Genomic DNA, 12,960 nt, shown 5'->3' with positions numbered 1-12,960 from the left:
TAGCAGCCCTGGCAGAGCCGGGGCCCATCAGAGCTGAAGTAATCAAGTAAATGGCTGGCAGATGGGCACGCACTGAGATGGAGAGCGCCATACTCGGGGGTTAGGGAACAGCTTCACATTCTGCATCCTGCTCCGGCGAGGCTCTGGGCGACGGGGGCGTGTGTAATCAAATATATGGGAGCTGATCTTCAGAGTTGCCTCATAATCCAATTTAGCCCCGCTCCCACTTCAAAAGAAGCGTGTTGTCTGCTGGTTGATGGGATGCTGCAGATCTTACACGCCCGCTTTCCAGGTCAGTGGGTGATGGGATCCATGAGTCCAGAGGCCACAGATCAGCTCGTCCAGGCAGACAGCGCCGCGGCTATGGGAAATGTCAGAGTTATCAGGTGATCCAGCCAAACACAAACAGAATTAACCGATGCGTGGGGGTGTGCGTGCGTGTGTGTGTTACTGTCATATATTATTCTCCAAAGCAAAAATGTTTTAAAATGCATGCTATGGAAGCCAAGTCTTAAACTATACTGAAATCCACACATCTGGTTGATATCAAAACATGGCAGACATCATGCATGATTGAGAAAAAGTTCCTGGGTGTAATTATGTACAGTCAACATGCTGCACCTCTTGTGTGAGCGTGGGTACATCTTAGGAGGGGAAAGTTTATTTCCCCAGATGTGTTTTTTTTTCCCTTTCTTTCTTTGTGCCCTGGAATGGATGGCTACGTTTCTTTTTTTTTATTGATTATGGAGATGTAATCTTCTCGAAAGCTTTGCCAGAGAAACAACATAAGCTGTTCCATATGACTGAAAGGGCAATTAATGGAGGATTTGGAGTCAGATATCTGGGGCCATTCATGGCAGACTGTTGTTAGAAATCACGCAGTAATTTATCACCCGCTGAATCTCCACAGGAGCTTTCCAAATCGACCGTGCTCCCCTTGTTGTGTTGCTCTTAAAGTTTTCCAGTCTGTTATTTATTTTCGTCCGCTGTTTGCTGAAGACAATTTGAAACCTAATATCTGCTTTCACCTTTCTGTCTTATAAACAAAAAAGATCTTTTCTGCATTCAAATACAATAAAATCGGGTATTTACCCACACTGTAAACAATTTTAGAGAGTCCTGATGATGATAGCTTTGCTTTGTGAGCTTCTGAGAAGTTAATTGACCACATCTGAGTTAAATGGAGGAGGTATTTTAACGCAACACCTCAAATATACAGCTTCCTTTGTGTGACATGAAGGGAGAATCAAGAAACATCAGGAAAGACAGAGTTCTGTCAAGTATCAAACGCTTCACACTACACTCAGTCAATCACCCGTTCACACACTCATGGTGGAAAGTTACAGTTCAGTAGCTTGCCACCATCAGATCACCACCAGCAGGCAAGTTGGGTGAAGTGTCTTGCACAAGGACACAATGACACAGGCGGACTTGGCGGGGATTAAACCGGCAACTCCTACCAACTCATGTTCATCATTATAAACGGATATTTGGAAGCATACAACAACCCCCCGAATGTCCAGCCTTCTTACCCTTCAGGAAGAAGATGAGTTCAGTATACCAGAGATGAACGTGTTTGAACACCAAGAGAATGCCTTTATTCTCTTGCTGTTCAAGAGAACAGCAAGTTATTACACTCTTGTACCATGTTGGTACAAGAGTGTAACAAGTCTTTTACCAACATGGACTGAACAGCCACTCAGTGGATGAAAGGCCAAGTAAAAATTTATTTGTTTTCTCAGGTATCGTGTGCACTAGGCCTAAGAGTAGTGGATTCCCCTGAGGAAATGCATGATGTAGTTCCATTTCTATAATTAGGCCTCTTCTTGGTTTGCTCCTTGATTGCTACAGCCTCATTTGCCTAAGTTCCCTCAGCGTTCTGCCTCCTCGCTCTCCAAGTCAGTTGGAGAATTCACCTCAAGATTCTCTGCAGGTCTCCTCACCGTTCCCCTGGCTGCTCCCCTGGTTTGCACTGTGTGGACTCACCACCATCGACCCACCATACTTATCTGCCTGTCCATCCTTCAACCATTCTTTGTCTGCTCCATCTTCATAAGGAAGAAGAAAACAAAAGGGGAAACACCACCAACAAACACCACTCCCCACCATCAGTCAACCTCAGCCTCTGTGGGTAGTCTCGCCTCCTCCTTGGAAACCCCAGTAAAGCTTTCTTTCTTCCTCATCCCGTCATCATATTTTTACCTTTCATCACCCCCTACCTCTGCTCCTCAGTGCCTCTGCGGAAGACCTTCACAGAGTTCCAAAAGAGCCATCATGGGCCTATTGGAATAAGGTGGATACCTGAAAGACAGTGGGTTATTTGTGTGTGGAAGCGTTGACTTTACCTTTAATGCAACAGTGAGGTCATCCATCGCTGTAAACGCGGTTTTGTGCACAGACTGGAGTCACCACTTCAGGTCGTTCCCTGACATCCTGAAGCTCTCCCAGTATGATGTAAGCAATACTGACCTTTGTATATTGTCATGTTTACATTATGCCTTTGGGAGTCTTCTCACTTCTCACCACCATAAAAGACAATATAAGAGCAAAGAAAGGAAATTTTGGTGACTAATTCATTGTGTTTGTGCAGTGGTGCTCAGAAATAAAACTCATTGAACATTTGAAATTCAACAATCTTCCACGCTGAAGCCTTCAGATACATTTTCAGTTGCTCACAGACCCTACTGAGCCAAGCTGAGGAGCAAAGGTGATAATCAGTCACACCTAAAGCAGAGGAGCTGGCAACTCATTCGTTAGGTAGTCCCCAACAATAGCAAACAGCGAAATGGTCACAATGGTGGTGACAATCCTTCCTTTCAGCCCGGCTCGCTGCAGGGAATGCAACACCGGGCTGCACGTGTAATTGAACAAGATGGGTACGCTGATGAACTAAGACTCATAGAGACATGCCGCGGCTCTGTCAGCAGGTGCCCAGCACACACTGGTCCATTCATATGCGCATTCCTGTCTCTCCGCTCGCCGCCCAGCAGGTTCCTCCCAAGCCACTCAGGACAGGGGCTGACACACACAAAGGGTCTTCAATCTGCCTCTGACAACAGCCAGCATAAAGGCCCGGAAAGCCACAACAGCATTATGTCAAAGAGCCGGCTGGGGGTAGAGAGCAGCGCTTGTGGATGGGAGGGCGGCACTGCCGATGGATGGATGAGGACTGGACACAGCCAGCACGGTGGAAGGCCCGGCTGAGGTTTTTTGTTTGTCCATAAAGGAGGATATTTGTACTCATTTGGTAACAATGGAATGCAAGCACACACACACAGAAAAAGGGGTGAGGGCAATGAAACACCACATTGGGTCGACGAAGACGCTGCGAGGGAAATCATCATGCAAAGTGATGACATTGTTCTCTCCGAGGATTGCATGGCTGTGTTTGTTCTTATGCTGATGTGTGGCTTCACCTGCCTTCGGTTTCTCTTTTTGCATAAGGTGTTTCTGGCTCTAACAGTGTCCGGCACATTTCCTTACGCTGAAAAGGCGAGCAGGGGAGATCAGGACATGTCCAACTCACTGTGGAGCTTTTGTAAACTGCTTCTAAACAAAAGGATTTAACCGACTTAACAACCCTTATTGTCCGGTCTTTTATCTGATAAGGACTAATTTACATTATCTCTTCCTTTGTCGATGTCCTGTGAATGTTTTAGCCCTTCCTCACGGAGGAGGTGGAAAAACGGTGTTGTGTAATTATTAATACAAAAATAAACTTCAGGCCGTCATTGTACAGCCTTTTTGTCTGGTCCTGTTGGGAGACTCTATAAATGCTACCGGTTTCTTGAGATACCATGGCATGTGCACATCACAGACATGAGTTAATGATTAATCTGGCTTTTTGAAATTGGCTCCATTCATTGAAGCGCTGCTTTCATTTTGTAATGTAGCTTGATGAGTCACCATAGAAATAAAGTCTTGCAAAAAGATACCTCCAGAACCACAAACTTCAGTGTATTTGTATTCCTCCTCCCCTCCCAGCCCATTTGAATGTACCTCAGTGTAACCTATTGCATCTTATGCTGTCTGTGTTCACAATGGGCCATTTTTGTGTTGTTAGAGCTCACTGGTGAACAAACAGCATCTGGAAGACTAAGGAACACACAAGAGAGGTCAGGGAGAAAGTTGAGCAGAAGGTCAAAACAGCTTTAAATAGGACTGTCGCGATAAACAATAAATCAATTAATCGCATAATAAATGAAAATCATTGACCTCATTTTAATTTATCGGCTTTATCTTTTCTTCCTGCCTTTTTCTCTTTCTGTTGATGACACTGGATGAAAAAAGGCTCAACTCTGGTGCTCTCCACTGACTCTTCCTTCCTCATTTCTTTAGCGTAAGGGAGGAGTGAACTATTGCATCAGGTAGTCGATGTGCCCATCTTCTCTGTTTAAATCTAATGATTATTGAAGGCCAATGTAGCATACACTTCATAATCTGCACTCTTTTGGTTGAATGTAGTTTTTATTTCCACTTTGGTTTTATGTTGTGTTTAGTTTTAAGTCGAGTGCATTTTTTGTTAACGGAGACTGGGAGTCAGTTTTATTTTTGGTTGTTTTTTTGTTTTTTTTGTTGACAAGTTTCAGTGTTAAGTGCTCATTTGAAAATGAAGTGTATTTATTTTTGGCAGGATATCGCTTGCATTATTTTGTCATTACCATTACATCATTTAAAAAATCTTCAAACAATATTATCGTTTATCGCGATAATGTTTGAGACAATTAATCGCTCAGCAAAATTTGTTGTCGTGACAGGCCTAGCTTTAAACCTGTTTAACTAGCGGTGCGGATAAAGAGCTCTTGCTTTTTTTTTTTTCTTTTTTTTTTTACTTTAGGACAGTTGTTGTGATGAATAACCAGGACGACAAGGAATTGTTTTTACAACTTGGAGCAGCTGATAAGCATGTCAAGAGCTCAAATATTACCTGAACTACAGCCACAAATCCAAGAGGAGTTGAAAAGGAGGAGGAGGATTGAGAGCATGACCAAACAGCGGAGGAGGAAGTTCAGATCATCTTGTTCACTGATCGTAATGGGTAAGGATCATAAGTTCCACCTAGTCCTGCTAGTTGTTTGATTCAGGTGTGGGGAAGTAGAGAGACGTCAAAAAGTTGCAAGATATGGTCCCGTAAGGACTGGGGGTTTGAGAATGGGTTTTGGCAAAGCTCCACCTTCCAGCAGGACAAAGCCCCTAAACCTAAATCCAGAATTGCAATGGAATAGTTTAAATCGGCGTACAAAAATAACCCCTCTTCTAAGCTGGTGAATAATTACTCCATTTGGCTGGTTTGCAGTTGCCTATTTTAATGTCTTGCTCATCTGTTCTGGACCGATTTCGCCCTGACCTGTTTTTGATACTTTGCTCGTCTCCTGCCATCAGTGGAAAAGAATAAGCAACCAAATGCATAAACAATCACCATATGCCGAAAGTTCTGCCAGAGCTTTGATGTGCTGCCTAAACCTCCTTTCATTGTTAACAGATTGGAGCACATCTCAGAGGAATTTTGTATCTGTGGCACAAACACACACACACACACGCAGAGACAGAGACGCAGACACACACGCACATACTCAGACATACTAAAAGCAATTGTCAATAAAACATCGAAGCCCCAAACTGCTGCTGCATCAAAGATCCCCTCAGTCTCGTTTTGTTGCTGAAGCCGTAAGATGTGGCCGATGGCGGCACATGTATGTGGAACTCTCACTGTTAGTTGCTCTAATAAACACGCTTGGTGTTCTTCTGGTATGTATGCGGTTGTCAGATTCTCGCTCCATCTGCTTATATAGTTAGCAGCTCGCTTTGAAACTTAAAGCGCTGGGTGCAACATAAAGGCACTGTGACTTTTGGAACCAGTCATTCACTATCACTGGAATCATAAACTAAAAATATGTTGGGTTGAAAGTGAAGATGAAAGACTCTATTTCATGTACCGTATGAAACTATTTGGTCTCTTGCAGATAAGGTCTTTCTACCTCTTTTTAAAAAAAATGTTTGTTACACTTGCAGGTTTCAGATCATAAAACAAATTTTATTTTCAGACAAAAATAGCTGAAGTAGATACAAAAAGGCGGTATTTAAATATCTAAATGATTGGCAAGAGCTGGCTGTGCGAAAAAGAATTTTAGTCCACTCTTCTTTGAATTATCATTTTAATTCAGCCACGTTGGAGGACTTCAACCATAAAAAGTCAGTTTAATGTCATTCCAATGCATCTCAATCAGATTAATGTTTGGACATGGATTAGGAAACTCTAAAAACAAGGAATTTTGCCCCACTGCATCATCAATCCTTTACCATGTCAATTTGCTTTACCACACATCCATCCTGCAGAGTTTTATCACCGAAAAACTCAATCTTAGGCCAAAGCATATAAAAAGACACACACACTCCCTAATGAACATTTGACACTCAGATACAATTCACTAGTTGTTTTTGACACAGAGAGATTCCAAGAAACGACTCTTTTCTATACCTGGAAGCTTTTAGGGTGATGTTCTTCTATGTGGTACCAAAATAATTGTTAGTCTTTTTAAATCCTTACAGTTCCTCTTGTAAACTTTTAATTATTGTGCTGACTCTAGACATGGAGAGGTTTACGTAAATGGTGGTCTAACTCATGAGGATGACCACATCGACCCCTTTAGAGTAACATGTTCTCTTCTCCATTTTTGAAGACTGGCATAGAGAAATGGGCTTCTGTGTCACTAGAGAAACAACTCATATGTTGTAAGTTTCCAAGACAATGCCAATGATTTTTTTTTTGGAGGGATTTAGTGAGTGAAATTTTTCAACTACAAAAAAAAAAAAAAATCTATTTATTTGAAAGAGTTTGAAATACATTCTCTTCGGGAGTGCCATACACCCTGAATTGTGTTTTTATAAAATTCTTCTAAACTCGGCCTGTTTTTAGTTGTTCGTTTTATGGCTTATTTCACAATTTGGAGAGCAGGAGTGAATAAAGATGTGCTAGTTTTTCCCTGAGTGTGGAAAAACCTCTATTTTCTGACCTTGTTTTTTTTTGTTGCTTTTTTTTCTCCCACTGGTTCTGATTACTCGCCTTTTGTGCCGCCCTTTACTTCATACAGCCCCGTCTGGAGCCACCAAAGGACTAAAACAACTGTTACACATATGGACTGGTACTCCCCAACTCCCATAAACAGACTTTGATGAGAGAAATTACTGGAGTCTCCCCTTCACATAAGTTGCTGAACACTTTAAACTAACCGTAATGCGAAAATATATAACGATTCCAAGGAGCCAGACTTTCTTGTAATCATTTCAAATGTTCTTGATTATCAGTTCTCAAGACTTTCTGAAAGCATTTCAGAGGTTTGCTTTGGACATTATGTGTTTATTCTCTCCACGTTTTGATCAAGTTCAGTGCTTTTAACTACCGTCAGAACACTAGATTATTTGTTTCTTTCCTCTGGCCTGTGAATCATTCAGACATAAAACACCACAAGAAACTGATGTTGTTCCTACATGCAGTAAAGGCCAAAATCACTTGGCACCCTGGCAGATTTGGTTTTGGAACCATGTTATTTCTCCCTATAAGTTTGTTTTCAGGTTTGGAACGTTATTGGGAAAAAGAAGATATGTTCTCCACTTTAATTTACATTGGCTTTTACAGCAATTCTGGCAACTTCTCATATTTGTTGATCATCTTTTTGCATGTCTCCATTGATATCTTTGACCATTAATCTACTCAGGTGAACTCCGAGTGTTTGAGGTCAGAAAACCTCTTTGCCATTACCAAACGAAAAAACTAAAATATTGTCTCAAAAGCAATACATTTTCACTAAATTTAAGAAAAAGCAAAATTCATGGTATTTGGAAACCGCAATAAATACGAAAGCAATGCAGTCAAAAATAATTATCGACAGTGTTGATTTAGAACGAGTTCATGGGAGTCCAGTATGACTGGGTGTAATATTGGATGATAAGTTTTGCTGGAAACCACAGATCTGGCAACTAAAAGCAAAATTACCCAAAAGTGTTGCTGTTTTGAGGAGAATAAGATCTGTTCTGGACCAGAAATTTTTGCTTATATTATATAAGCAAAACATTGAGCAACATTTGAGTTATTGTGTGAAAGTTTGGGGCAATACATACAGAACAAACTTACAGTCACTGCACACAATACAAAAAAAAAATAAAAATAAAAAATCAATCAGAAAATGTTTTGACAGAAAGGGTGGTTTTAATTTAAGAAGAAACCGTCAAACAAACAATATATTAGAACAACCATAAAGAGTTTTTGCATATCAGTGCTACTGTGGAATGAAATAAATGGTGAGCTCAAACAAAATACAAATATAAACCATCTTAAAAAAAACTTTACAAAAAGGAGCTCATTCGAAAATATGTTGTGTAGGATAGCTGTCTCAAAGACCAAAAATGCTGCTGTTGATATTAGGAAACTGTCTATTTCTTCACCGTATTAGCTGTGTAGTTTGAGTTATTGACGTGCTGAAATGCTCAATTTCGCCCTAAACTCCCTGATGTTGCTGGTGAGGATCTGGACATAGTCGCCCGTTTTCATGATGCCATTGAAAAACACTCCCAAAGCATAACGCTTCCACCACCCTGCTTGACCATGTGGATTGTGCTCTTCGGTTTGCATGCGTCTAACATTTGAATGCTACAGCTGTGTTTTTGTCTCATCCAAACACAAAACAGAGGACATATTTTTATGTGCCCAGATGAAAACTCGCAAAGGCTGAGTGGGCTTTCATGTGTTTGAGAAATGGCTTCCTCCTTGGTCTGCATCCATGGAGTCCATCAGCATCTGTGCAGCGTTATCTTTAGGCCTGCCTCTTATTTGTATTGCTTGTATTGCCCTCCACTTCTCCGGGTTTGTTTCTAAGACTCGCTGCACTTTACAGTGAAATCTGCCAAATGAAAGAAGACAAGACTCAACTGAAAATAAGGAGAGTACACAACTAATCAGACGTAAAATAAAGGCAGGCTTTTTAAAAAAAAAAACAGTGGCCCAGCGCTGCTCAGAACCACTTTATGAAATTACTGGACAGTCTGGCTTCAAGGAAGCAAAATATAAAGAAGTGAAAGCTGACCCGAGCGTCTTGCAGTGTACTGTTCACTGATGCTCAATAAGCTGTCGTTCGGACATTTACACACACTGACCATCGACATTAACATCATTCTGATTTGGATTTCAAGAATAAGAATTTGCCTTGAATTATTAAATTTAGTTCACAGGTTCAAAAGTGTATATGCAGGCCCAAAAATTATAATATTTGGAAAAATGTCACTTAGAAGACTGCAGAAAAATCTCATGCTTCTTGAAACCGCCAATAAGCAACATCAGACCACTTTTCTTGTCAGTATTGGTAGCGGTCTACTGCAGAAATACAGCACTGTCAGCAACCAATCAGAGCCAAGAGGAGAGCCTCAGCACTGTCAATCATGCTTGTGCACGCTCTTCTGCTCACGTCCTCCGTTTTGATCTCTGCTATGCTACGGCTAGTTTCCCACAACAAAGAATGCTATCAACACTCAGGCTAGTTATAGCTGCTGATGATGGCAGATAAAAAGTTTTCCTGTAACTGTTAAGTTGTTTCTCAGCCATTAGCACATTCATCAGAGCATACAGGAGCTTGATTGACAGCGTTAAGAACTTCCTCCGGGCACTGATTGGTTGTTTCTGGCCGGGAGCGAAGATGGCAATAGGAACACTGAGAAAAAGCAGAGGAGTTGGATTTTTTTACAGATTATCTGTCTCATACTACTGCCACAACAGTATAGTATGTTTATACATTTAAAAAACATGTTTATACATAAAAAAATTTTAAAAAAGTATAAACCATGTTTTAAAATTAAAATTACATACTACATCTTTAACAAACTTATATGGGTGAAAGAAAATCCACAATAAATTCAAACTTGTGGATCCAAAGTCTAAAATGAATGACATATTGATTGTTTATTGTAACTTTTAACTGGCCCTGCAGCTGTTGTTGAAGATTTAAAAAAAAGTGTTACTCTGGCTATCTCTCGCTGGAATTTCCAGTCATTACCCAACATTTATTTTGCAGGCATGACAGTGTACTAAAAGGTAGTTCCATAACGTCATCCTCCTGACTGATAGGAGCCCAAGGCGAGGCTTTAATTCAAACCAATATACCAGCAATAAAACAATGTTTGCTTTTAACAGAAGTCGGAAGGTGGAATCGAGTGGCTTCTTGAAACTCTACAGATGAGCAACTAATAAAGTACGTTCAACTTTGTCGGCCTCCACTTTGTCTGAGCAAGATAACCGCCGCATGGAGGATGAGAGGTTAACACATGTTGAGGCACAAAGCAGTGTGTTATGCCATTCTGTAATCACACTACAAAGCCGGGCCTCAGCTGTCAGTCATTTGTCAAACCCTGACAGGAAATCAAAGCCCACATGAGGTCCTCAGAAACGAACGACATGTTTGATCGGTCAGAGCGAACTCTGCGTTTGTGCTGAGCTGGCGACACGTTTGAAATTCTGGCGCTCTTTGAAAATCTGCCAATTTTTTTTATGTCTGAACATTAAAGCAGTTTTGCTGTTGTTGTTGTTCTTCAGCATCCTTTGGACAGGACGCTGATGAGTATGCTTATGTTTCTGGGAGAGAATTAATATCCATGTTTGTTTGCTAAAGCCCGACATAGAAAAACACACTCAGATTATTACCCAGACATTCAGTCAGCAAACATAGCCACTGACAAACCTTTGCTCGGTTTGGCTTTGGCACTTTAGGCTTTTGTAAGAAAGCCTAAATTTTACCTTTTAAAGTTTGCTTTCTGAAAAGACTTGCATAGATAACTTACTGACTTGTCATTATATAATCAACTAATGTTGACTGTAATGTTTTCAAATCAGATTTTGCTTGAATGTATATATTTCACAGCAAAAGCACAAAATCTTAAGTATTTTTATACACTTGAAATAAGACGAGACTAACTTGGAAGTTTGTTCCCATGTCACAAGTGAAATAATCTGCCAGTGTAACTAATACTTTTTCATCACTAAAGAATTATTGACTTAAAACAAGCTTGCGTAGCTTGCTTAGAAGTTACGTGTAAGTTAGCTTTATCTCAATATTTTTGAGCTAGAAACTAGACCAGAAATACTTTGAAATACATTCAAAAGTATAGAATTTGTGTTTTTGCAGTTTTGAATAAGAATTTGGCAAGTAAGATTAGACAAATGGAATGGACTGGACTGATTTGTGTATTCAAAATAGTTAGATTATTGCTTTCTTGTTTCAAATATACTATAAACACTAGTGCAAAAAAACAAACAAAAAAACCCTAAATTTCTTTACTTAATTCGCCCTGGAAAAAGGTATTCATACAGATTTCAATTTCCACGAAACAGCTAGAAACTTTAAAGTATGAAGTTGAAATTATTTTTTAAAGAACTAGACATTTAAAGTGTGCTGCCCTTTTGTACTCATATAAAACCTCTAAAAAAAATTGCTTTCAGAAGTCATCTGTCTTGTAAACAATATCCACCTGAGTAATCAGAGGTTTGTTAGAGGACATTAGTGAAAGGACACAACAGACAGGTCAGTGAGAAAGATGTGGAGCAGCTTGAATATGTCACAGAACAGCAACTAAAAGTGGAAAAAGTTCTGACACAGATTCAAGCTGACCAAAAGACAATGGTCAACCTAAACTGGGATTCTTTACAAGGGGGATTATTGCTGCAGAAATACACAGCTCATGTGGGAGAATGTGTTGAAGGGACAACTTTTACTCTACAAATCTCACTTTTATAGGTGAGTGTTAGAATGGGCTGAGAATCTGCGACAAGACTTCAAATGTGGTGTTCATCCAATCTGACTGCGGTTTCGCTATTTTGCAAACAATGATGGGCAAAATGTTCAGTTTGAATGCACAGCTGGTAGACACATCCCAAAACACTCTGAAATTACAACCACATGTGATGTGCTTCTACAAAACATGGAGTCAAGGTGGCCACATACATGTGCACGCCATACTTTTCAGATTTTTATTTTCTTTTTTTTGTAAACATATGTCTTTTCTTTCCACACTAAACTACAATATACTACTTTATGTTGATCTCTCAGATATAATTTCATTTAAAAAAAAAAACCAATTAAGTTTTGTGGTGGAAATTTGATAAATGCTCCAAAAGTTAAAGGGATGCAAGTTACTTTTGATGAGAATGTATCACACTGGCTGTTCTTTAATGCTCCGATTATTGTAACCAGCACTGTGTTTCGCTGTTGCTCTTATGCTATTTTATTATGTATCTGTTTTATCCAGACCGTAGTAAAACCCAAAGAGCGCGGTGCTGGATGGCAGGGGGAGCCAGGTCTCTGCTAGACTTGGGAGACCGCCATCAAGGTAGAAAGTTTTAGCACGAAACATGCCGGAAATGGCAAAAAAAAAAAAAAAAAAAAAAAAAATCAAGTGATCAAAGATCACGAAAAAGCAACAAACTATAAAGCTAAATCAAAGTTTGAGAGGCTTAAGTTTTAGGAGGCGAATGAAAGAAAATCTAACATATTAAGGAAAATAAAAACAGCTTTGGTTGATCCGGATTGAAGTAAACTTTTGTGTGTGATTATTAGATTTTTGGAATGACATCCATTATATGTTTATTTATCTATCCATTTTAATTATTTTAATGTTTAAAAAACGTGTATAACTCATTAATAAGTTATTTAATCCTGAAATCTCAATTCAAAATTATTTTTTTTTGTCATTTAAAAATGTTTTGGTATAAATATTAATTCATAAAAAAGTTTATTTCATAACTTTATTACGAAAGAAAGTTTCTCACTATGAACTTTCAATAACTTTTTTTTTAAACCGTCAGCATCATTGAGACTGATTCTGATGGGTTCATCTTGTTACATAATCATGAAATAATTAAATAAATACTAAAATAATTCTGTTTTTGTTTTACAAATAATAACAAATGAGAGCGATATT

The sequence above is a fragment of the Xiphophorus couchianus genome, chromosome 12 (assembly GCF_001444195.1).
Source record: "Xiphophorus couchianus chromosome 12, X_couchianus-1.0, whole genome shotgun sequence".
NCBI classification, from domain to species: Eukaryota; Metazoa; Chordata; class Actinopteri; order Cyprinodontiformes; family Poeciliidae; genus Xiphophorus; species Xiphophorus couchianus.
The sequence above is the reverse complement of the archived record's forward strand: the minus strand, read 5'-3'. Positions refer to the sequence as shown.